The 24,693-nt window shown below is 36.2% G+C and overlaps 1 protein-coding gene across 1 annotated transcript in view; it reads right to left on the bottom strand.

Annotated features, from left to right (window-relative positions):
* DCC (DCC netrin 1 receptor) overlaps positions 1-24,693 on the bottom strand; it is a 771,150-nt gene that overhangs the window by 212,915 nt on the left and 533,542 nt on the right. The window lies entirely within an intron of this gene.

Below are 24,693 nucleotides of genomic sequence, written 5' to 3'. Positions count from 1 at the left end.
CACAAAACAAACTGAGGGTTGCAGGGTGGAGGGGGGTTGGGAGAAGGGGGGTGGTTATGGACATTGGGGAGGGTATGTGCTTTGGTGAGAGCTGTGAAGTGTGTAAACCTGGCGATTCACAGACCTGTACCCCTGGGGGTAAAAATATATGTTTATAAAAAATAAAAAATTTAAAAAAAAAAGAAAGAAAAGAAATGACAGAGTCACAACACTGGGCAATATTCTTTTCATGTAGAAGGACTTTTGAAAACTAACAATAGAAAAGGAGAGGGAGAAGACAGATAAAACAGAAGAAAGAGAACTTGCTTATACCACATTCGTGCAGAAACAGTAAATATTAATCCTATCAACTAAAGGAGTTAACACAGACCTTTATAATGAAGCCTGTTATTTCGCAGAATAGATAAAGATGTTATGGTATGGGGTGCCTGGGTGCCTCAGTCAGTTAAGCATCCAACTCTTGATTTCAGCTCAGGTCATGATCTCTGGTCCTGAGATTGAGCCCCAAGTAGGACTCTGCACTCAACAAAGAGTCAACCTTCTTCTCTCTCTCTGCTCCTCCCCACTATTCAAGTGTTCTTTCTCTCTCTTAAATAAATAAAATCTTTTTTTTTTTAAAAGATGTTATGGTGCATTGAATTAATATATTGCCCATCTAAGAATCATATAAGAGCTTTCTGGGCTCCTGGGTGGCTCAGTGGGTTAAGCATCTGACTACAGGTCAGGTTATGATTTTCAGAATCCTATGATTAAGCCTCTTGAGGGGCTCCCTGCTCAGCCAGAAGTCTACTCGTTCCTCCACCCCAGCCCCAGCTCATGCTCTCTCTCTCAAATAGATAAATAAAATCTAAAAAACAAACAAACAAAAACAACCCAAAAAACCCAATACTTTTTATGGACATTTTATGGTAGTGTTACTGCATAAAATGAATATTAATTCCAATCTGAATGAACATTTTTCTATGTGAAAAATAATTCTGGTCTTTTCATGAAAATGAGATCAGTACATGTTTCCACATCCTGGGTCCGTATAATTCCCAAGCATGTCAATGAAAGAACCATGAGGTTAATTATTCAGATGTCTTATATACACAATGCCAAATATTTGCATGTTTGTACTTTTGCTCAAATCTTAAGAATCACATGTGCATTATACATGTCCAGTCGTGTGTCTGTGCATATTTTTTTTTATTTTTGTTAAGATCAAATCTACGCAAAAGTAAACCAGATTATTCTGTGTTCTTTTAAAGGAAAATAAAAGTAAAATATTTGTTGCAGTTCCAATTATTTATGTAAGTGCAGAATATCTCATTGGAAAAGAAAAACATAGTCACCATTATTTCTATAAAAAAACAAAAGCATTACAGTCAAGGTCCTGGAATATGCCATTCTCTTCCTTTCTAAGTGTCTGTGTAGGAACATTTCAGCAGTGGAAAACTGCCGTCACATGGACTATCATCTTATCTGGTGGCTTTACTAATGTGTGGAGAAACCCAGATTCCCACTGGCTATAAATATGCCAGAATGGCTGCTGATGTGCTCTGTGAGCTGAGGCCCTGTGGAACTGAGGTTTTTTAGAGAGCGAGGGCTTTACTTAACCAGATGATCAAAGGATCATCTGGGCATTAGTCCACTGAAAAAGGCAAGATTTCACTGGGAGACTAGCTCCCCGATCTGCTGCTCCCCAGTATTATCCAGATTGCCAAGAGGAGGGGAGTTGGGGGCAAGAACACAATTCTTTAACAACTGTGTCAGAAATCAAATGAGACAAACACATTCCATAAAATTTTCTAATTTTGTCAAAATTATATCTGCTGTCAAGCCAACTATTGGAATGTAGAAGCAGTCATGAAATTGACAGATGAATTCTCAGGTCATGCACACATTTGGCAAGCAAATGTGGGAGTGAGCAGAATAACAAGCAACCCAGGATCATCCTCATTCAACCCAAAGACAAAGTAAATGAAACACTATGAGATTACTGAATGAGGGGACTAGCTGGGAACCCCAGTCTGTAGGAGATGTAGGCCAACAAGTATCCTGTAGTTCCTTGGAAAAATAGTCTTATGATTCTCTTCTTGCCTACATCAACTTCTGACATTTAAGGTAGACAGTAAGTGTCTTGGGCTATTACCTCTAATTAAATATATACCTGATGAAATAATGATCTACCTAGAGTTTCCAAGACTCTCAACAGTCAATTCAAATAGCTTACATAGTGTAGTGAAATCCACTCTAAGTACATCAAATATAGGGCCCAAAGTACCCCCAAACTGACTGGTGGATGAATCTATGGCCACCTGTATCCCTTGAATTTCATGTTTACCCTTATTTCCTAGCCCTCTCAGGTAAGTCTCAATCAGTTCTTGTTTTAAAAGAAAATTACAGATCTGTGCACCTCATTTCTACTCTCAGAATCTATGGACTTACTAGAGATGCCTTACAAAATTGTTTGTAGTAATTTAGAAAGAAGCAGGAAATATTAATATTTGTGAAGTTAAAATTTTTCTGTATGTGTGTTGAAGGTACTGTATTTCTTTTTTATATTTTCAAGGTGAGTTGCATGCAATCAGATCACCATATTCTAATTATCTTAGTATCTGACTATCCTTTCCTCACTGCCTATTCTTTTTCTAGCACTGTTGATGTTGGGTTTGCTTAGGTCCTGTGTTCCTATCAATCACCTCTGTAGGTGACTGTACTTAAATCTGTTCACATGATTTCAACTATCACCATCAATGGGTACCTAGCAAAGTGTATACCTGTCTCCAGTATTGACCCAAATCCCTGGGGGAAAATTTTAACTGCCTTATCAATATCTTAATCTCTATGTCTCATTAGTACCATAAAGCCAAAATGTCAAAGATTATATTTATTCTGAGTAAAATCCCATGATCAATTTTGGCTCTTTCCTCTCTCAGTCTTTTTGTGCTCAAGGTAGCATGAGTATCTATTGATTTTATTTTCTAGGTATATTTCATCCCTTCCTTTCTATCTGCATGATCATAAGGCTGGTTCTGCTCCAATCATCTCTCACTTGAACTACATAAATAAACTGTAGCGAGTCCATAATTTTATGGGGTCATATGGGACAGAGAGTGTCCTAACATGGAAAGATCACTGATAGGAGGGGGATGTTTAGAATAACTTGACATTGTTCTTATCTTCCAAGAAATTCTGAAGAATCAAATTACCATTCATTGACTCTGATCAAAATAAAGTACAGAGAATAAACAGTGAATTAGAATTTATTTGTGATCTGTCTAAAAGCCAATAGTGTTATTAAAAATATATTTAAAACTTGTCAAAAGACTCCACCCCCAATCTACTAGAACTCACAGAGCAATTCAGTAATGTTGCAGGATACAAAATCAATGTATAGAAATCAGCTGCTTTCTTATATACTAACAAAGAAAATGCAGAAGAGGAGATTAGAGAATCAATTCCATTAACTATAGCACTGAAAACCATAAGATACCTGGGAATAAACTTAACAAAAGAGGTAAAGGATCTGTACTTGAGGAACTACAGAACACTCATGAAAGAAATTAAAGAAGATAGCAAAAGAAGGAAAAGCATCCCATGCTCGTGGATTGGAAGAATAACATTGTTAAAATGTCTATACTGTATAGAGCCATCTATACTTTCAAAGCTATCCCAATCAAAATTCCACCAGCACTTTTTAAAGTTCTGGAACAAACAATCCTAAAATTTGTATGGAACAAGAAGAGACCCAGAATTGCTAAGGTAATGTTGAAAAAGAAAAACAAAACAGGGGGCATCATGTTGCCTGATTTTAAGCTTTACTACAAAGCTGTGATTATTACCAAGACAGCATGGTACTGGCACAAAACAGACACATAAACCAGTGGAACAGAGTAGAGAGCCCAGCTATAGACCTGCAACTTTATGGTCAACTAATCTTTGACAAAGCAGAAAAAAAATGCAGAACAGAAAAAAGACAGGCTCTTCAATAAATGGTGCTGGAAAAATTGGACAGCTGTATATAGAAGAATGAAACTTGACCATTCTCTTACACCATACAAAAAGATAAACTTGAAATGGATAAAAACCTGAATGTGAGGCAGGAATCTATCAAATCCTAGAGAAGAACATAGTAACCTCTTTGACATCGGCCAAAGTAACTTCTTTCAATATATGTCTCCAAAGGCAAAGGAAACAAAAGCGAAAATGAAATTTTGGGACTTCATCAAGATCAAAAGCTTCTTCACAGCAAAGCAAACAGTCAACAAAACAAAGAGGCAACCCATGGAATGGGAGAAGATACTTGCAAATACACTACAGACAAAGGGATGATATCCAAGATTTATAAAGAACTCCTCAAGCTCAATGCACACAAACCATAATCACGTCAAAAAATGGGCAGAAGACATGAACAGACACTTCTCCAATGAAGACATACAAATGGCTAACAGACACATGAAAAAATATTAATCATCATTAGCCATCAGGGAGATTCAAATCAAAACCACATTGAGATATCACCTTACACCAATGTGGATGGCCAAAATGAACAAGACAGTAAACAACATGTGTTGGAGAGAATGTAGAGAAAGGGGAAGCCTCTTACACTGCTGGTAGTGGGCATGCAAGTTGGTGCAACCACTTTGGAAAACAGTGTGGAGATTCCTTATGAAAGTAAAAATAGAGCTACCCTATGATGCTGCAATTGCACTACTGGGTATTTACCTCAAAGATACAGAAATAGTGAACAGAAGGGCCATCTGTACCCCAAAGTTCATAGCATCAATGGCCACAGTTGCCAAACTGGAAAGAGCCAAGATGCTCTTCAACAGATGAATGGATAAAGAAGATATGGTCCATATATACAACGGGATATAATGCCTCCATCAGAAAGGATGAATATCCAACTTTTGTATCAACATGGACAGGACGGGAGGTTATGCTGAGTGAAATAAGTCAAGGAGAGATAGTCAATTATCATATGGTTTCACTTACTTGTGGAACATAAGGAATAACATAGAGGACATTGGGTAAAGGAGAAAAGAAGTGAGTGATATTTTCCATGGGGATTTAGCAGGCCTAGACAAGGATCATTCCATTATTTAGGGAAATGCACTTTATTAAACTTACTATTCACTATTGACTAGAGGGCCCTAGTTCAATGAAGTTAACTTGTAGATATCTTGTTCAGTAAAAATGCAAATAATTTTTGTACAGCAGGGGAAAAATGTCAGTTTGTAGTTTATTACCCCAATGAACATTAACCAATTTCATAACTATCCTAGCAATTTTATTCTAACATTCCTTTATTAAAGTGCCTATAAATACTGGCTTTGCCATCTTCCTAGTTCTGTCATTAATTAATGAGATGAATAAAATGTTTGATATGTTCATTTCATATTTATATGAGAGTCATATTTTTTAATTTTCAAAAAAATTATGCTTTACCAGTGGCTTAGAAGTAACTGATTATTAAGAAAACCTGCTTTAACTCATGAAGAGTGTCTTCGTTTGCATTGTTGGAATAATATAAAGGGAGAAAAGCTATTACTGAAGTTAGATTTAGGGGCACCTGGTTGGCATATTCATTTAAGCATCTGATTCTTGATTTCAGGTCAGATCGTGATCTCAGGGTCATGAGACTGAGCTCAGAGTTGGTCTCTGCACTAGCCATGAAGCATGCTTGGGGTTCTTTCTCTCCCTCTTCCTCTGCCCAACTTGCTCTCTGATCACTCTTTCTCTCAAATAAATATTTTTCTCTTTTTAAAAAGTTGGATTAAAAAAATAAAGTCAATAAAATTTGGTCATTCACATTACCAGTGATAACCCTCTTGTATCTAATATCACATTAACTCTGGGAATAGACCTACCTGAAAAAGTGAAACAGACTGGAAATTAATCAGAAGAGAAGTTTAGCAGGCTGCTTCCTTTTTTGGTGGGTTGTTGCTCATTGTAGCATCCTGACCAATTTCTCAAAATAGCTGTGTTTTTTACTTGACTACAATCATAGACTTTGGAAAACCTTTTTGCTCCCATTTTTCTGGGCTACGTGTAATACAATGAAATAAAGAAAGCAGTAAAAGAGCTGAATGAAAGGACTACCAATTTAAAAACAATTAAAAAGAATTTTTTCTCTATGACATATTTAGTCAGATTGTGGAATTTAAGGCCAACAGAGAGCAAAGAGTTCACTGAGTATTACAAAGGTCAGTATAATTTTGTAGCAATTGCAGAGATGACTGAGAAAAAAAAAGTCAAACTTTCTTCAGCTCCTCGGTATAATAATCTCTACCTTCTCAAGACTTATATTAACAGTGATAGCTTTAAGCTCAGAATCTAGCACTTGACTAAGTATGGGCTTATACTGTTCTCCAGCCATTTTTAGAATGCATGTTTTATCATCTGTAATGGGAAGGCAATTGAAATCGTAGTCAAATAATTCCACTGTTTTGCAGAGCTGAGATCTTTCTTTTACTTTGTGGGCATTCCTCACTATCTTTTTTTTTTTTTTTTTTTTGGGGATTTTAATTTTTTATTTTTTATAAACATATATTTTTATCCCCAGGGGTACAGGTCTGTGAATCACCAGGTTTACACACTTCACAGCACTCACCAAATCACATACCCTCCCCAATGTCCATAATCCCACCCCCTTCTCCCAATTCCTCACTATCTTAAGCATGCACTGGAGGCATCAAATACAATTATCTTTATTTGTGCTGATGGGAAATTTGAAATTTTCATTGCAGTTAGGTTTTACAGCTAGAGGACAAGATTTCAGAGTTGTTGCCTTACAGCAGAAATGGTTCTCTTCTGCCCATTAGAACATGCCCTACCCAAGATGCAATTTTCTAGGGCTCAATCCTTGCACAAGACTGCAATTGCTCAGTGAATGCATAAGAATCATCCGAAGAATCCTGTTAAATGCAGACTTGGATTCAGATGGATTAATCTGAAACCTGAGATTGCATTTCTAAGGAGATCTTAGGTTATGTTGATGCTGATGCTACAGGCCAAGAATCAATGTGTTGACCAACTACACTTAGATAGTTTTCTTAAAAGCAAATGGCAATCCATTTTGGCCTTCTAGTTTCTCAATAAAATCAGGAAGCAGAGCCATCTACTTTAATATGGTTAGGATTTCGGTTAGGCTTTTCTAATCCCTCCTTATTTCACTAAGAATATTATGCTTCTGAAAACCCAAACTAATTCTTGGAGTTGATCTATCTCATCTTCTATACAACTTGCAGTGACATCTTTGCCCACAGAAAGATATTTCATCTTCTTAGCTCGGCATCCATGACTTCTGTAAACTACCTAACCTGTTCAGTCATAATCTTTTTCTCACCAGATGCTCTTACTCACTTGACACACATATTTACTTGGTTGAAGTTAATAACTCCCTCATACTCGGAAAATATTTCTTCTACTCTCCACTGTTTCTTTTCCTTCTTTAATATCAGTTCATGATGCATAATTCATTCAACTGATTAGTAAACATTAGAGTTTACCAATAAAAGTTCCTTGTTTTCAGGAACTTACATTCTGGTATGGAGAGACACACATATAAAGACACAAAAAACTATTTCAACTACTGATAGGTTCTGTGACATTGACAGACCAGTGTAATGTGGTTGAGAGTAATGGTGGGGAGAAGGATGTTGGTAACCTAGGAGGCTGGGTAAGATCTAAGAAGTGATATTCATGTGATCTGAAACCTAGATAAGAGGGAGGTGCACATTGAAGTTTTGGAGGAAGGTTTTCCAAGCTGAAGAACAGCAAGTACAAAGATCCTTAGTACTGAAAATGGAATTTTTGATTACTGACATGTCAAATGCTTGAAGAAATGCTAGAGGCACATGAAGAGCAAAAAGAGGAGAAATCAAGTACAAAAATATTAAAAAGAAGTTATGCTCTCAATGCCAGCAAAATGACACAAGTGTTAGAAAAAAAAAAGATCCATATAACTGCTCCACAAAAAAGCTTTGAGTTTTTCTCACCTGCCCCTTTCCACTACTAAAGAGAATGTGTTACCAGGAAGAGCAAATTCTTAGGTACAGTTTGGGTTTCCTTCATAAGTTCTGTAATGGGTCTGCTCTAGAATGCCAAAACAGAAACAACAAACAAAGAAAGAAACAAAAACCATCTCATCTACACGGACAACCAATATGTAGCTTCTCTAAAAACTCAAGACTCAGTGTCTGCTGGTATCCCAAATACTCTCCTGTCCTACTGGAATCCTGAGGCATGTGGTAAAGAACACAGATGCAACTTGTGTGATAGTCTCCATATCTGGCACACTTACTTCATACCCAGAAATCATATGTAATGAGAGCATACTGGCATCTAGTCCACTGAAAATCTTTACAAACATCACACTGCCTAGCACAGCAAGTTTGTTCCAAATAGGATGAAAAATGAGGTTTGAGGGGCAGACTTGTAACTTGATTGTGGGATTCTGTGATGACTCTTTCATTTTAGCCCCTGTACACCATCCATGATGGATATCACATGCTATGATTCTTCTGTGGAATCAATAATGGCCCTCATACACATTGTCCTCACAGAATTATCGGAAGACTTTAAATTTGTTAACATACACTTACATATCTATAATTTATTGAACAATTAAATATATGATGCTGTCTTTGGAAAGTTAGAGCATGGCTTCCTCCCGCTGTGCCCCATCCTCAACCCCTCCTTATCATTTTAAATACATTTGGAAACATTCCTTTTAAACTTATCTTGCAGCTTGTCAATGATGCTTCTTTTTTCCACATCCCTTAATTAACTCTTTTCCTCAGGCTTGCCTGGGGCCCTATTGATTTCTTTCTCCTGCACAATATCATCAGCAGCAAGGAGCTACTTTGTGATGACTGTGGAACACATTGCTGGCATCTCACAGATGTGCCAGGGCCACCATGTGTCATGTGTGGACTCAACTGAAATGACTTACTTGGATAAGAGGAGTGAGCCCCTCAAGTGCTGCTGAGTTGAAAAGAAGATCTACACATTTAGTGACTTGGGTGAAAAAAAAAAGAGTAGCAGAAATAGCTGTGATCTAAGGAGATGAATTATGGGGGAAAAGGAAAGTGTAGAAGAACAATAATTTCAATGGCATTGGAGCCCTGTAAAACAAACCCAGAATTTATTTGCAAATAGTCAGCTCTCAGGCAACACTTATAGAATTTAATATTTAATTTTTAACTGGATTTCAGTACTGAATGATTTTCTTGACTTCATTAAGAACTATGAATTGAATCATTTGAGGTTATTTAAAAATATATATATATGTATATGTATATGTATATGTATATGTATATGTATATGTATATGTATATATAAATGACATTTGCTCTTAAATCCTAACAAGGGGCATCTGAGTGGCTCAATTGGTTAAGCATCTGCCTTCAGCTCAGGTCCGGATCTCAGGAGCTTGAGATCAAGCCCCTATCAGGCTCTGTCTGCCTGGCACTCCCCCTGCTTAAGCTCTCTGGATCTATCTCTCTTGTCATAAAAATAAATAAAACCTTAAAAAATTCCTAACAAGTACACAATTTGCTAATTCTGCCCATCAGGCTTCATTTGACTACCATTCAATATAGCTGTTTAGCCATTATGATCTACGTATCTATCCATCTATCCACCCATTCATCCATTTATCCATACATCCACCTACCTATTATCCATCTCTAATGGAGAGTGAGGTCAGACATTGCATGTACATGTACAGGTAACCACATCAACCACCAATGATAAGAGCATGAAAGGTATAATTCTCACCAACCTTAAGAAAATTCAGGGTCTCAAGTATAATTTCTTAATAGGAAAAAATCACAAGGTGATTATTATTCATAGAAGCTCATACTTTCGACTCTGTGGGACTAAATGAGATTATGATATCTTAAATATAATCGCAACATCACTACATTTAATTTACAACTCTGTACCACTTGTCTGCATGTGGCTGATCTTGCTGCACTTGAAAATGCAGAAATAATCAAGCTAAATTATTTCCATTTAGTAATGGATCATTATCCCTCTTTTACTATTTGCTGCTGACTCATAATCAAGGTTTGGATCCAATCAATAATTGTGTTCTTTTCTCACTAGGGTAATTTATATTTCTATATCTGTGTTGAGGGTTTTTTTTTTTTTTTTAAATCTCCTTATGAAGCATCATTCTTAGGGAATCATATATTAATTTTTGGTGACATTTAAAATACTCTTTAAGAGAACAGCTTTTCTGAAACAATAAAAAGATTACATAATTATCTGAGGCTCATTTGCTAATGAAAATATTAAGAAATTAGTATTGCTACCTCAATCCAGTGCAAGGTACTAAATATTCTCATACTTCAAAGGATTTTTTGAGTAAGATGCAATGGCTGGAATTGAACTGAAGTGTTTAGAATGCTGGTTGGCCCAAAGTAGGCATTCAATCAACAACTGCTGAATTAATAAATGACTGGCATATTAATGAATTCTGCAAAGAAACAAAAATTATCTGAGATGTGAACAAATATGACATCAGTAGATCCATTACCAATTCACCCTAAAAATCAGAATCATTTTGTAATGATAACTAGAAGAAAAATGCATGTATCATTGAAAGAACATTTTGGCAAAGAATAACAATTGATAATTCTTTGAGAAAGGATGTGTTTCAAAATTCAAACCTGGTATCATTTTGTGATGGGGATAACCATTCATCAAAAATAATCTTACATATAAAAGTACAATTTATATTTATTGTCTTTGTGAGGTATTTATTTGTTAATCCTATATTTCTCCTTATTTTGGATCTGAAAAATAGGTTAGGGAAAACCCACTCTCCTTCTCAGACCTTTTTGACTTAAAGCTAAATGAGCATGCCATCTGATTAACTCAGCCAAAGAGGCATTACTAAATGGACTCAGATCAGTCAAGTCGGTTGCATGCCTGAATTAACTACTTGTTTAAACAAATTAACCAGTCAATTCTGCCAAAATACTAACTTCTCTTATCCCTGCAAAGAAGACCAGTCACCCTGAAGCAGAGAGGATATAATTAAAACATCTTATCATAGCATAGCAAACTGAGCAAAATTGGTGTGAAGTTAATGAAGGGTACACAAGCAGCTCTTTTCAAAAAAAAAAAAAAAAAAAGCAGCTTTAAATAGAAAATTGCTGTGTCCAGGGGTGCCTGGGTGGCTCAGTGGGTTAAAGCCTCTGCCTTTGGCTCAGGTCATGATCCCGGAGTCCTGGGGCTCGAGCCCCACATCAGGCTCTCTGCTCAGCAGGAAGCCTGCTTCCTCCTCTCTCCCTGCCTGCCTCTCTGCCTACTTGTGATCTCTGTCTGTCAGATAAATAAATAAAATCTTAAAAAAAAATAAAGAAAAAAAAAGAAAAAAAGAAAATTGCTGTGTCCATTAACTATATAACAGGCAAGGAGACAACAGATTCACTGGTCTTTCATTACTCCATAGCAATTCTAAATTAACTTAAGCTGACAATAGGAGGCACATTGTTTGACATTCACTGCTTGATATTTATGTGCTTTGTAATCCCCTCCCTTAAAGTCTAGACTGGATTTACTGACTGTCTTTCAATACATGAAATACAGCAAGAGTGATAGTCACAGAAGAATGGTAGCTTGTCTTGAGTTGTCCTCTCTTGCTGGCTTACTATGAGGAAGGCAGCTTCCATGCTGTAAACTGCTCCCTGGAGAGGTCCATGTAGCACTGGGAACTGCCCACTGCCATGCAAGCAGATCCTCCCCAGTCATGCTTTGGAGGTGAGACCACAGCTCCAGTCCACACATTCATGACAAGTTCTGTGAGAGACCCTGAGCCATGGAGCTGAGCTGTCCCTGGATTCCTGACTCACAGAGATTGGGAGGTAACACATGTTCATGGCTTGAAGTCACTAAATTTTGGGATAATTTGTTATGCAGCAATAGATACCTATCTCAGATTACTTCCTTCAATTCAAAGGCAGATATAAGGTGATATAATTAAAGATCACCTCCAGATACCTCATCTGTATCTCTGATGATAGATTAGGAACTCTGCATTCAGTAGTGCCTCTCTAGATTGTAGACTCAGAAATACTCATAAACACTAAGCAAAATACTCCAGCATTGTATTTGCTTGACATGCAAACTGGCGCTTAACATTAGAGGGCAATAGAGTGGTGAGCAATAAAGTCCCTAGGCCAGATTGCCTGGATTCAACACCGAGCTCTGATATATAAGAGCTATGTTCCACTGTGTTAGTTATTAAAATATCTGTGTTTCATTTCTCTCACCAGTAAAATGGGGAGTAACGCCTACCTCACAGGGTACTGCAAGAATTAAATGAATTAAACAAATTTAATGTAATTATAATAGTCCCTGAGATACAGTAAGCACTATGTAGGTATTACTTGCTTATATTGGAAAAGAAATCCTAAGGACTATAAGACCCAAATCTTAAAAACATGCTCATAATAAGAGGATAAATCTTCAGAGCTCAAATCTGTAGAAGTTAAGATGATAAAACATAATTCTCAAAGGCTAACAATTGGAACCAATGTGCCATATGGTATCTTGGAGGGAATTACATTTTCTGCATCATGAGACATATGATAAAATTGTAAGAAGTAGTGAGCCTTTTATTTCAAAATTTCTTCTAATTGTTTTAGGGGAAAGTCTCTTGGTAGATGGATCCCAGGAGGCAGGTTGACATTCATCTCTTTAAACAAGCCTTCAAATCAACCATTTCAATGATAAGGTCTGTCTAAATTCCAGGATTGATACCATATCACTGATCACATAAAATTAGGTTTTTAAGGTGATTTTGAATATCTTGCTCTTTTTATACAATAATCTTCAACACTCTGCACCCTCCCCAAATAAAAAAAAAGTAAAGAATCACAAAAACCTTCAACTGGGCAGTCTTGTAATGATGTACTAGCTAAAATATTTGAACCAGCATTTTCAAAGCAACTTGCAATAGCTTAAATAGATTTCTCAAATCCTCTATTATGTTTGAAGAAAAGCACCTTGGTGCCAGGAGTTTATGTATAGTACTCTGAGGCAGGTGGGTGGCCTATGGATATTTTATGTTTGTGTTAAGAAATGAAAGGACAAAGAATTAGAGATGGACTCTAAAGTCAGAGTATCCATGTATGATTTCTGGATTTGCAGCCAGCAGAGCATTTGGGAACTGTTCCTAAAAAGGTTTTTGCCTCTGCTTTCTCTACTGTAAAATGGGGTTAATAATAGTGCTGGCCATGTGGAGCTACTAAGAGAAACAATAAGATAATATACACACACCACTTAGCATTGTGCCTGGCAAAAAACTGGTTCTCAGAAGACATTAATGGTTGAAGTTATTGTCATTAGTATTATTACTGCTGTTGTAAACATTCTATATCTTTCTCTTCTCCTATTTCTTGCAACCAACACAAAAATTTTCTCCTCTGCTTTTTCTACTACAACCCGCATTGATTTGCTGGGGAGGGAACGGTATGGTTGAAACAATCATCTTGGATGGAACTTAATACCCAAGAATGATGACTGGATTTTGGTGTTGCTACTGAATTCAGCACATCAGAATTAAACCTCTTTAAATTTGGCAAATGCAGGAATAATTAATATATGTGTGTTGTTAAAATACAATTGAGAAGACAAAAATTTACAGTTTTGTTAAAATCACATTTTATCATTTTGTAACAAATAAATGAAAGACACACTATTTCATCAAACTGATCAAGCAAAATAAAATGTTAAACCATGTACACATTTGCAAGCACATGTGTATACACATGATATACACATGCATGTATGCATACACCTCTATCAGAATAATAAATTGGATATTTTTGTCCTGAACTCTAAAATTACTAAAACTTGTCTCTAAGATGCTTTTCCTACTGCAACCATCAGCTCGCTAATGGACAATATTCTCTCATTTGAAAACACATTTCTAGTATAAATGACCTGGAAACTACAGTCTATAAAGAGCAATTGCCCTCTATCCCAAAGGTGGTTTTTGTAATTCTCCTTCCCCCTCCTCTCATCCATCCTCATTCTGTACAACTCCTCTCCACAGGCCAAGTCTGGTCCTCTGCTCTTTGGCTGACACACAGTGCCAGCATCTGTGGCTACTCATCCTGTTCAAGTTGTCATCTTAAAGACAGGGAAAACAGAAAGGAACAAGGCTTCCTGAAATCAATGTGACAGCACCACGACTCCCCTATAAAAACATTGCCATCTTAAACTTAAGAGAGTACAGCATTTGGACAGAGATATGAATCTTGTCATTTTTTTTTTAAGGCCAAATAACAAAGAGAAGGCAGAAGGAAGATTAGAATGGCATTGAAAATGAGAAAATTGAAGGCTGAGAAATCCTGATTAGACACATTCTTGAGAAGAGCTTATTGAATATGTAAGAAGGCATTTTATATCTTAACATTTTCCTGGGTGAAAGAGAGATATTTCTTAATTTTAATCCAATATGCCTAGTAAAGTGATAAAGCTTTTGATTTTAAATTGTATTAATGTAGAAGTACATGTTTTTCTTCCTCCTAAAATCTATGTGAGGCTACTTAAATACTTAAATAAAGTCAACCTATTTACCACATGTTCTATTTACATAAGTATGTATGAATCATATTCTAATTTGAATCTTTAAAAATTTTTTTTTGACAAATCTATAAAATCATGATGCTTCAGGATAAAAAGAAATGACCACCATCCCCAAGTGGAAAACAAATCCTTTGAAAGAAAGCCAACAACAACACTTAATATTAATCTTGTTTCAGGCTAAATTTACTTCAGAGACTCTCTACAAAATCATTTTTGCTGCCTGTGTTCAAGTGGAAATCAAATATTGTAGATACAATGGAAGCTCTCAGCTACCCCCAAAGTAATAAGTTTGCAATACAGTTTTCTCACAGGGGAATCTCAGAATGCTTTGAAGTGCTTACCTTTTTATGCCTATAAAATAATTATATCTGTGGTTATAATATAAATGAACCTTCTTCAGATGTAGCCAATATATGCCAGGGTTGGATTTTATTAATTATTGCGCTTTGGAAATCTGCTATTCATAGAGCTAAGTGTGTTTGAATTATGTCCACTCAACTTGACAAATTTGAAACATAAAGTATCACCCATTCCTCATTAAAAATATTGCAGATGTGTTTGGAAGTAAGCATTTGAAACTAAAAGATCCCAACTCTCACCACTCTGAATAAAGTAAGTGATAAATTTTAGGCAAATTTCAGATGTAGAACTGGAAAAAATGACCAGGAATCTTATTTAGTCAAAACCTAACATATGAGGAAACCATGCAGTCATGTTCAGCAATAACAATAGCTGGTTAGGTGTTTCACAGTTTGAATGGTGAGATTTGAACATGAGATTTTAAAAATTTAGCCAAGGTTCTCTAGTTGAGGAATATAAGCAATAATAGTAAATAAAGGAAAATATTTCATTACTCCTTTCCAAAGGGGTCTAAGATAGACATGTGACTCTCTTGGAGGTTATACTCATTTTTGAGTATTAAAATAAAAACACACAATCAGTAAAGTAAAAGTTATTGTTTACAAGAAAGAGCATAGATATCACCCCATACTTGTTAAAATGGCTGGAATCGAAAACTCAAGAAACGGCAAGTATTGGCAATGATGTGGAGAAAAAGGAACCCTTCTGCACTGTTAGTGGTAATGGAAACTGGTACAGTCACTGTGGAAGACAGTATGGAGGTTCCTCAAAAAGTTAAAAACAGAACTACCCTATAATCCAGTAATTGCACCACTGGGTATCTACCCCCAAAATATGAAAAACTGATTGGAAAGATTATATGTACCCTTATGTTTACTGCAACATTATTTACAATAGCAACACTATGGAAACGGTCCAAGTGCCCATCGATAGATGAATGGATAAAGAAGAGGGGGTATAGACATACAATGGAGTATCATTCAGTCCTAAAAAGGAATGAAATATTGCCATTTGCAGTGGTATGAATAAGGCTAGAGTATAATGCTAAGCAAAATAAGCCAGTCAGAGAAAGACAAAGATCATTTGATTTCACTTATATGTGGAATTTAAGAAACCAAACAAACAAGGTATAAAAAGGGAGACAAATCAAAAACACTCTTAACTATAGAGAACAAACAGATGGTTACCAGAGGGGAGGTGAGTGGGAAACATGGGTGAAATAGATGATGGAGTTTAAGAGTACACTTATCTTAATGAGCACTTAGTAATACATGGAACTGTTGAGTCACTCTATTGTATATAGCACTGCATGTTAACTGCACTGGAATTAAAATTTAAAAAATAAAAATAAAATTTGGGGGAAAAAAAAGAGAATAAAAGATGCTCAACATCATTAGCCATCAGAGAGATGCAAATCAAAGCCAGGGTGAAAGGGATACCACTTCATACCCTGTGGTATGGATATAATAAAAATGGTGTTGGCAAGAATATGAAGAAATTAGAACCCTTATACACTATTGGTGGGGATTTAAATGGTGCAGGAGCTTTGGAAAACACTGGCATGTTAAATATAGGGGTACAATATAACCTAGCAATTCTACTCTTAGGTATTTATTCAGGAAAAATAGAACATAAGGTCACATAAAACTTGTGCATGAATATTCATAGAAGCATTATTAATAATAGCTAAAAAAGGGAAAATAACTAATGTCCATTTGTTTATCCAACAAACAAAAGGTAGTACACCCATACTGTAGAATATTATTTGGCAATCAAAAGGAATGAAGTACTGATACATGCTACAGATGGATGAACCTTGAAAACATTTTAGTAAATGAAAGAATCCAATCACAACATACAATACATTGCATGGTTCCATTCATAATAAATGTCCAGAATAGGCAGATTAGCAGAAACAGAAAGTGGATGAATGTTTTCCTGGAACTGAGGTGTGGGGTGACTGACAGCTAACAGATACATGATGAAAATCTAAAAATCAGATTGTGGTTATGATTGTACAACTCTTCACATACACTACAAATCATTGAATTGTTCATTCTAAAGGGGTAAGTTCTATAGCATATGAATTCTGCCTCAATATAGCTATTAAAAAAAACAAAGAACACAGGAAAGGGATCAGGAACCTTGGAGTGGGCTGGGTTTCAGGTTTGCACATTCTCTTTTTAAAAAAATATTTATTTATTTATTTGAGAGACAGAGAAAGAGAAATAGATAGATGAGGGACAGAGAGAAAGGGAGAGAATCTCCAGCAGACTCCCCACTGAGTGTGGATCCTGAGATTGAGGCCCAATCATGACCTGAGCTGAAATCAAGATTTGGATGTTCAACTGATTGAAACATCCAGATTTCTCAGGTTTGCATATTGTTCAATAACTTTCACCCCCTCAGTCACATTTTTTCCTCACCATTGAAAAAAAACCCAAAAAACAAAAAACAAAACAAAACAAAAACTAAAACCAAAACAAACAAATAATAGAAAAATAATAATAATAGGTGAGATACTCTCTTGTATTTGCTTCAAGATTTGTCTTTCTCAATACTCACAGAGCACCTACTGCATGGCCTGTGCAATATGTGAGGAATGCAGTAAGTACATCTCCAAGAAAGGACAGCAAGAGTATAAAGATGACTTGTAGAGGCACACAAGAGAAACAAGATAACATGAGATCAGGTACTAAAATATATGGCAATAATTATAAAAGAAGTAGAATTCCTAATGCAATCCCTATCAAAATACCAATAGCATTTTTCACAGAATTACGGCAATCAATCCTAAAATTTATATGGAACCACAAAAGACCCTGAGTAACAAAAGCAATTTGTAAAAGAAAGGCAAAGCTGGAGGTATCACAATTCTAGACTTCAAGTTATATTACAAAGTTGTAGTAATCAAAACAGTATGATACTGACAGAAAATAAACACATGGATCAACAGAATGGCATAGAAAACCCAGAAATAAACCTACAAATATAATGGTCAAGTAATTTTTGACAAAGCAAGAAAGTATATCTAACAGGGAAAAGATAGTCTCTTCAAAAAATGGAGCTGGAAAAGAATGACAGTAGGCTGTTTCCTTACACCATACATAAAAATAAATTCAAATGGATTAAAGACCTAAATATGAGACCTGAAACCATAAAAATCCTAGAAGAGAGCACAGGCAGTAATTTCTTTGACATTAGCTAATAACAACTTTTTTCTAGATAGGACCCCTGAAGTAAGGAGGGGAAAAAGCAAAAATAAATTATTGGGACTCCATCAGAATAAAAAGCTTCTCCACAGTGGGGGAAGTAATCAATAGAACTATAAGGCAACCTACAGAATGGAAGATATTTGCAAATGACATATCTCATAAAGGGTTGGTATCCAAAATATATAAAGAACTTATACAACTCAACAACCAAAAACCAAATACCCAACTAAAAATGGGCAGAAAACATGAAAATATATTTCTCCAAAGAATGCATACAGATGACCAACAAACACATGAAAAGATGCTCACCATCATTCATCATCAGGGAAATAGAAATCAAAACTACAATAAGATACCACTTCACACCTATCAAAATGACTAAAATCAACAATACAAGAAACAGCAGGTGTTTGCAAGAATGTAGAGAAAAAGGAACACTTGTGCACTACTGGCAGGAATGCAAACTGGTACAGTCACTGTAGAAAACAGTATGGAGTCTCCTTAAGAGGTTAAAAATAGAACTATCCTACAATTGAATAACTGTGCTACTGAGTATTTACCCAAAGAATATGAAAACACTAATTAAAAAGGATATATGCACCCTATGTTTATTACAGCATTATTTATAATAGCCAGGTTGTAGGAGCAGCCCACTGTCCACCCACAGATGAATGGATAAAAAGGAGGTGGTATATATATATATATACAATGAAATATTATTCACCTATAAAAAGTGAAATCTTAGAAAGGAGGAGCAAGATGGCAGAGAAGTAGGAGACCTATAGATCATCAGGTCCCAGAAGTTCAGCTAGACATTTATCAAACCATTTTGAACACCTACAAACTCAACAAGAGATCAAAGAGAAGAAGAGCAGCAATTCTAGAAACAGAAAAGCAAACACTTTCTGGAATGTAGGACATGCAGAGAAGTGAATTGAGGTGATATATAGGAAGAGAGATTGTGAGGGCAGGGGCCAGCTCTGGGCAAATGAGAGAGCAGAGGAGCACAGAATCAGAACTTTTTGAAGTCTGCTCCACTGAGGGATGTTGCTCCAGAGGCTAAGCAGAGGGCGGAGCAGTGTGTGGAGCCTTCATGGGGACATGGTGGTCTTAGGACTCATGGGGTCACAGGAAGACTGGGGGTGCTTGAGTGTGGCAGAGCTCCCAGGTATTGAATCTGGCTGGGGAGACAGAGTTGAGCAATGGGCTCTCAGCTTAGGGTTGCCTTAGACCATGATCTGAGGCACAGTTGGGCTGCTGTTTTTGAGCAGGGATCCCAAAAGTGGGAGATCTAGAGGCACCCCCTCCTTCTTTCTCTGTGAGGAGCGGCACGGAAATGTACAGCAGGAATCAGCTGGGTTTGGAGAAATGGGGCCATGCACCAGAGATAGAAACACTCAGTCACAGGCCGGGTGAGCACAGAGTGTGACAGGACATGAGGGAGATGGGAGTGATTAATTGATTTTCTCTGAGGGTACATTGAGGAGTGGGGCCCTGAGCTCTCAGCTCTGCTGGGCCAGAGATTGGGAGGCCACCATTTTCAATCCTGTCCCCAAAGCTCTACAGAAAGCAATTGGGGAACAAAAGCTCCTAAGAGAAAACCTGAGCAGATTACTTACACTGGCCCCTGGCAAGGATGGTGCAATTCCACCTTGGGCAAAGACATTTACAAATCACTGCAATAGGGCCCTCCCCCAGAAGATCAGCAAGAACATCCAGCCAAGACCAAGTTCACTAATCAATGAGAACTCCAGAGCTAGGGGAATGCAACACATAGAATTCATGGTTTTTTCACCATGATTCTTTAGTCTTTCAAAGTTAATTTTTTTTTATTTTATTTTTTCTTTATTCTTTTTTTTTTTTTTAATTTTCCCTCTTTCCTATTTTAACCTTTTTAACTATTTTATCTTATCAGGACCTTTTAAAAAATCTTTAAAAATTTTCATTGTTATAGTCATATTATATCTCTTCATTGTATTTAACTTTATTTTTTGTATGAATATAGGTTTTTATTTCTTTAAAATTTTGGGATACAGTTTCTTCTAAGAGATCAAAACACAACTTAAATCTAGCACATGACTTCCTTCTAGTCTCCAGCCTGATCACATTCTTTCCTCCTGTTTTTGTTTTTTCTTTTTCTTTTTTCAAACAATTTATTTTATCAATTCCTTTTTTAGAATCTTTTTTAATGTTCATCTTTACAGTCATATCCCATCCCTTCATCATTTACACTTATTTTTGTATAATTTTTCTTTCTTTAAAATTTTGGGAGGCAGTTCCTTCTAAGAGACCAAAATATACCCCAAGTCAAGTGAGTGACTCTGGTGTATTCACCAGTCTAATATATATATATATATATATATATATATATATATATATATATGTATTTTTCCCCCCTTCTTTCTTCTCCCCCCAGTATAGGGTCTCTTCAGATTTAGTTACTGTATATTTTTCTGGGGTTGTTGCTATTCTTTTAGTATTTTGTTCTCTTATTCATCTATTCTTATCTGGATAAAATGACAGGGTGGAAAAACTCATCTCAAAAAAAGAAAAAAAAAATGAGCAAGAAGTAGTACTGATGGCTAAGGACCTAATCAATATGGGCATTAGTAAGATGTCAGAACTAGAGTTCAGAATGACAATTATCAAGGTGCTGGCTGGGCTTGAGAAAATCATGGAAGTTATTAGATAGTCACTTTCTGGAGAAATAAAATCCTTTTCTGGAGAAATAAAAGAACTAAAATTTAATCAAGTTGAAATTTTAAAATAGCTATTAATGAGGTGCAATAAAAAATGGAGGCTCTTACTCCTAGGATAAATGAGGCAGAAGAGAGAATTAGTGATATAGAAGACCAAATGACAGAGAATAAAGAAGCTGAGCAAGAGAGAGACAAAAAACTACTGGACCATGAGGGGAGAATTCAAGAGATAAGTGATACCATAAGATGAAACAATATTAGAATAACTGGGATTCCAGAAGAAGAAGAAAGAGAGGGAAAGGCAGAAGGTATATTGAAACAAATTATAGCAGAGAATTTCCCTAAATTGGCAAAGGCAACAACTATCAAAATCCAGGAACCACAGAGAACTCCCCTCAAAATCAATAAAAATAGGTCCACGCCTCATCATCTAATACTAAAACTGCGAAGTCTCAGTGACAAAGAGAAAATCCTTAAAGCAGTTTGGGACAAGAGTTCTGAAACATACAATGGTAGAAATATTAGATTGGCAGCAGACCTATCCACAGAAACCTGGCAGGCCAGAAAGAACTGGCATGATAAATTCAGAGCACTAAACAAGAAAAATATGCAGCCAAGAATACTATATCCAGCTAGGCTGTTGATGAAAATAGGAGAGATGAAAAGCTTCCAGGACAAACAAAAACTAAAAGAATCTGCAAACAACAAACCAGTCCTACAGGAAATATTGAAAGGGGTCCTCTAAGCAAAGAGAGAGCCTAAAAGTAACAGAGACAATATATAGTAACAGTCACCTTACAGGCAATACAATGGCATTAAATTCATAACTATCAATAGTTACCCTGAATGTAAATGGACTAAATGCCACAAGCAAAAGACATAGAGAATCAGAATGGATAAAGCAAACAAACAAAAACAAATAAACAAACAAAAAACCCCAAACCCATCAATATACTGTCTGCAAGAAACTCATTTTAGCCCCAAAGACACCTCCAGATTTAAAGTGAGTGGTGGAAAGCAATTTACCATGCTAATTGACATTAAACAACAACAACAACAAAAATAAAACTGGGGTGGCAAACCTTGTATTAGATAAATTAGATTTTAAGCCAAAGACTATAATAAGAGATGAGGAAGGACATCTATGTCATACTTAAAGGGTCTGTCCAACAAGAAGATCTAACAGTTTTAAATATCTATGTCCCTAACATGGGAGCAGCTAATTATATAAACCAATTAATAACAAAAATCAAAAAAACACATCAATAATTATACACCAATAGTGGGGGAATTTAACACACCCCCTCACTGAAATGCACATATCATTGAATCAAAAGATCAAAAGGGAAATATAGGCTTTAAATGACACACTGGACCAAATGGACATCACAGATATATTCAGAACATCCCATCCCAAAGCAACAGGATACACATTCTTCTCTAGGGCACATGGAACATTCTCCAGAATAGATCACATCCTCATGTCACGAATCAGGTCTCAACCAGTACCAAAATATTGAGACCATTCCCTGCATATTTTCAGACCAAAATGCTCTGAAGCTAGAACTCAATTGCAAGAAGAAAGTTGGAAAGAACTCAAATACATGGAGGCTAAAGAGCATCCTACTAAAGAATGAATGGGTCAACTACAAAATTAAAGAAAAATTAAAAAAAATTCATGGAAATGAAAATGAAAACACAACTGCCTAAAATCTTTGGGACACAGCAAAGGTAGTACTGAGAGGAAAGTAGATAGCAATACAAGCCTTTCTCAAGAAACAAGAAAGGTCTGAAGTACACAACTTAACCCTACACCTAAAGGAGCTGGAGAAAGAACAGCAAAGAAAGCCAAAACCCAGAAGGAGAAGAGAAATAAAGATCAGAGCAGAAATCAATGAAATAGAAAGCAAGCAAACAAAACAAACAAAACAAAAAAACAAAACACAAAACAAAACAAAACAAAAAAAGAAAAACAAAATAGTAGAACAAAATGAGGAGCTTGTTCCTTGAAAGAATTAATAAGATTGATAAACTCCTGGACAGACTTATCCAAAAGAAAAGAGAAAGAACAAAAATTAATAAAATCATGAATGAAAGAGGGGAGATCAAAACCAACACCAAAGAAATACAAACAATTATAAGACCATTACATGAGCAACTATACACCAGCAAATTTGACAATCTGGAAGAAATGGATGCATTCCTAGAGACATATAAACTACCACAATTTAGCCAGGAAGAAATAGCAAAACTGAACCTACCCATAACCAGTAAGGAGATTGAAGCAGTTATCAAAAATCTCCCAACAAACAAGAGCCCAGGGCCAGACAGCTTCCCAGGGGAATTCCACCAAACATTAAAGAAGAATTAATTCTTATTCTCTTGAAAGTTTCAAAAAAGAAGAAATGGAAGGAAACTTCCAAACTCATTTTACGAGGCCAGCATTATCTTGATCCCAAAACCAAAGAGCCCATCAAAAAAGTGAATTACAGGGCGCCTGGGTGGCTCAGTGGTTAAGCCGCTGCCTTTGGCTCAGGTCATGATCTCAGGGTCCTGGGATCGAGTCCCGCATCGGGCTCTCTGCTCAGCAGGGAGCCTGCTTCCTCCTCTCTCTCTCTCTCTACCTGCCTCTCTGCCTACTTGTGATTTCTCTCTGAAAAAAAAAAAAAAAAAAAAAAAAAAAAAAAAAAAAAAAAAAAAAAAAAAAAAAGTGAATTACAGACCAAAATCCTTGATGAACACGGATGCAAAAATTCTCACCAAAATACTAGCCAATAGGATCCAACAGTACATTAAAAGGATTATTCACCACGACCAAGTGGAATTTATTCCTGGGCTACAAGATTGGTTCAACATCCACATATCAATCAATGTTATGCAATACATTAATGAAAGGAAGAACAAGAACCATATGATACTCTCAATAGATGCTGAAAAAAGCATTTAACAAAGCACAGCATCCTTTCTTGATCAAAACTCTTCACAGTGTAGGGATAGAGGGTACATACCTCAATATCATCAAAGTCATCTATAAAAAAACCCATAGCGAATATAATTCTCAACGAGGAAAAACTGAGCGCTTTTCCCCTAAGGTCAGGAACATGGCAGGGCTTTCCACTATCACCACTGCCATTCAATATAGTACTAGAAGTCCTAGCCTCAGCTAGGACAATGAAACAGAAATAAAAGGTATCCAAATCAGCAAAGAAGTCAAACTCTCTCTTTACAGATGATATGATACTTTATGTGGAAAACCCAAAGACTCTACTCCAAAACTGCTAGAACATGTATAAGAACTCAGTAAAGTGTCAGGATATAAAATCAATGCACAGAAAACAGTTGCATTTCTATACACCAACAACAAGACAGAAGAAAGAGAAATTACGGAGTCAACCCATTTACAATTGCACCCAAAACTATAAGATACCTAGGAATAAACCTACCCAAAGAGGCTAAGAATCTGTACTCAGAAAACTATAAAGTACTCATGAAAGAAATGGAGGAAGACATAAAGAAATGGAAAGCATTCTATGCTCATGGATTGGAAGAACAAATGTTACGAAAACGTCTATGCTACCTAAGGCAATCTACACATTTAATGCCATCCCTATCAAAATGCCATTGGTTTTTTTTTTTTTTTCAAAGAAATTGAACAAATCATCCTGAAATTTATATAGAACCAGAAAAGACCCCAAATAGTCAGAGGAGTGTTGAAAAAGAAAGCCAAAGTTGGTGGCATCACAATTCCAGACTTCAAGATCTATTACAAAACTGTCATTATCGGGCGCCTGGGTGGCTCAGTGGGTTAAGCTGCTGCCTTCGGC

Source organism: Mustela nigripes, chromosome 8 (assembly GCF_022355385.1).
Source record: "Mustela nigripes isolate SB6536 chromosome 8, MUSNIG.SB6536, whole genome shotgun sequence".
Taxonomy (NCBI): Eukaryota; Metazoa; Chordata; class Mammalia; order Carnivora; family Mustelidae; genus Mustela; species Mustela nigripes.
This window is presented reverse-complemented; position numbering and strand designations above follow the sequence as displayed.